The following is a 3,174-nucleotide window of genomic DNA, read 5'->3' as shown; positions in this document are numbered from 1 at the left end:
ATGGTAAGATGGCCTTCTGGGATCCCGTTGGTTCCTCCATGGGGCCACAAAGGCTCTGGTCTGGGGGTGACCCAGGAGGTCTTTCTGGGGCATCCAGTCCACCAGAAGGGTGTTGTTGCCCAGAGGTGGAGGGGAACTTGCCCGGTGCCTCCAGATCACCTTAGATAGAAGACATTAATTTCTGTTTAACCTTTTGTAGGGGAGCTGTTAGCACTTTTTTTTTTTTGACTTTGCCAATTAAACTGCCTAGTACTCAATTCTGTCTGTACATATGCATATTATTGGTTATTATTGATAGAAAACATATCTCTAGTTTCTATAACCGTTGGAATTATGTCTCTGAGTGGAAAGAACTTCATTCTACAGCACTTTTCCTGACAGGGAGTGAGATCTTCAGAAATTTTGGCCTCTGGTCCCAGGTCAGGTGTTTAACCTGTTATGGCTGCAGCATGACACCGGCACGAAATTCAAAGATCTACTTTTTTTTTAAAAATATTAACTTTCACACATAACAAGTCCAATACAGCGATTTGAAGATAAACATCTTGTGAATCCAGCCAACATGTCCGATTTTTAATGTTTTACAGAGAAAACACCACATATATTTATGTTAGCTCACCACCAAATAAAAGAAGAGGACAGGACATTTTTCACAGCACAAGTTAGGATGCAATCAAAAACAATCAGGATACCTTCTGAGGCAGCTTGGCGAACACACTGGCGATCTGGTCTGTGATATCAACAGGAAGTGCATTGACAAGAGTCCCCAGAGACATGACGACCACCCCATGTTCCCCGGCACTCTGGACAAACTCCTCCAGCTCTGGAGGCAGGGGCTGGGCCGGCTTGCACTGGAACCCCCCCATGTAGACGACGTTGGGCATGGTGGGACGGGGGAAGTCAAACACAAAGTCAGACCTCATCAGCCAGATGTCAGCTTCCTGGATCAAGGAGATGATGTCACAGCCCTCTTCAAAGTACTTGGAGCAAATTGCATCATAAATCGGCCCAACTACGAACCTCTGCTGATACACGATGATGCTGTAGTGCAGCATGTTTTGGACCCGTTGGACGAAGGTCATCTTGTCAGTGAATCCAGACCCTGMGARCGGGATGTAMGACAMGGGAGAGGGGGCGATGGCAAAGTGGCCCTCCCCACTGGTGATCCAACGGGCGTTGAGCACCACAGGCAGTTTGAGGTAGTGGGCCATCAGCAGCCCTACAGCGATGTTAGGGTCGGTGAGCATCATGTCATACTGAGCGTCCTGGAGACTCTTCATCAACTCCTTGTCATCGAACATGCGAGCCAGCATCTCGCAGCCCAAGGTGTGGGCTTCTTCTATCATACTGAGGAACTCCTTGGTTAGTTGGAAGAACTTCAGCAAAGATACCCCCTCTCTCTGAGCCTGAATTAAGACATTAACAGAGATTGAATGCCTCTTTGARAAAATAAATMATGTCTGGCTGGATGGTTGATTGGCTGGTTTGCTGGCTGGATAGATGGATCAACAAGTCATAAAGACACATCAAACCTTCATGTTCTTCTGTAGGAACGTTATGAAGACATACCTTCAGGTTCTTCTGTAGGCACGTTACAAAGGCATACCTTCAGTTGATTCTGTAGGAAAGTTTCGATGTAGCTGTATAAGGAATCTTTCTCCTTGATGGTGATGGAGGTGTATAGAGGTGACTCCTCYGTGATGTACCAGCTGGTAGAGGGTCTGACCACTGTGATGGTGTGGCCTCTGGCATGGAGCTCCTCGATCAGTACCTACACATTGGTGACGTTAGTAAGCTCACAAAGGGGCTGYTATTAAATCAGAGGCATGTTGTAGAGAGCGGTCAACAATGTGCCTTTTAAAAGGCATTAATCTAAGAAACATTTGCGTCAAAATCTGTCAGTTTAAGCTAGAGATATGAATGACCTCGGAAGACTTACAGAAAACGTTTGACCTCTGTCATTGCCAACAAAGGGATATATACAAGGTATTGAGAAAACTTTTGTTATTGACCAAATACTTATTTTCCACCATAATTTGCAAATAAAATCATTAAAAATCCTACAATGTGATTTTCTGGATTTCCTTTCTCATTTTGTCTGTCATAGTTGAAGTGTACCTATGATAAAAATTACAGGCCTCTCTCATCTTTTTAAGTGGGAGAACTTGCACAATTGGTGGCTGACTAAATACGTTTTTTGCCCACTGTACACAGTAGTCCATTGAGATGCAGGGTTCTTCCATTCCGGTACTGGAGGGCCGAAACCCACTTTGGTGGTTGTGGTGAGGTGTGGCCTGATTAAATGGTTGAATCGTTCATTTGAAATCATCAATCAGAACACTGAACATAATCAATCAGATCATCATCAATCAGAACACTGAACATCATCAATCAGACATCATCAATCAGAACACAGAACATCATCATCAGAACATCATCAATCAGAACACAGAACATCATCAATCAGAACATCATCAATCAGAAACACAGAACATATCAATCAGAACACAGAACATAATCAATCAGAACATCATCAATCAGAACACAGAACATCATCAATCAGAACACAGAACATAATCAATCAGAAACATCATCAATCAGAACACAGAACATAATCAATTCAGAACATCATCAATCAGAACACAGAACATCATCAATCAGAACATCATCAATCAGAACACAGAACATCATCAATCAGAACACAGAACATCATTAATCAGAACACCATACGGTAAATGCCACTGGCAGAGGTGGCCATAGTACTGAAAATCCAAAATTAAGTAAAAGTACTTATAAAGTACTTAACTAAGAACCTACTCAAGTAAAGTAAAAAAGTATCCGTCAGAAAACTACTTCAGTACTATTTACAAATTTAGTTTGGAAATGTTTTACACCTATACTGTGTGCAAATAAAAACAGATTGATTTGACTCAGAGCATTTTGACAGAAAAACATTAAACTATTCATAACTTGATATTTGTAGCAAGATGCAAGGTAATGTAATGTAGTAACCAAAAAAGTGTTAAACAAAATCCAAAATATATTTTATATGCCAAGAGTGTGCAAAGCTGTTATCAAGGCAAAGTGTGGCTACTTTGAATAATCTAAAATCTATTTTTATTTGTTTGACACTTTTTGGTTACTACATGATTCATATGTGTTATTTCATAGTTT

The 3,174-nt window shown here is 41.4% G+C and overlaps 1 pseudogene; it reads right to left on the bottom strand.

Annotated features, from left to right (window-relative positions):
• Positions 1 to 2,243, bottom strand: part of LOC112070991 (UDP-glucuronosyltransferase 2A1-like) — an 8,771-nt pseudogene extending 6,528 nt beyond the window's left edge.
• Positions 2,244 to 3,174: the final 931 nt, after the last annotated feature.

This window comes from Salvelinus sp. IW2-2015, unplaced genomic scaffold (assembly GCF_002910315.2).
Source record: "Salvelinus sp. IW2-2015 unplaced genomic scaffold, ASM291031v2 Un_scaffold1485, whole genome shotgun sequence".
In the NCBI taxonomy this organism is placed as follows: Eukaryota; Metazoa; Chordata; class Actinopteri; order Salmoniformes; family Salmonidae; genus Salvelinus; species Salvelinus sp. IW2-2015.
The sequence above is the reverse complement of the archived record's forward strand: the minus strand, read 5'-3'. Positions and strand labels throughout refer to the sequence as shown.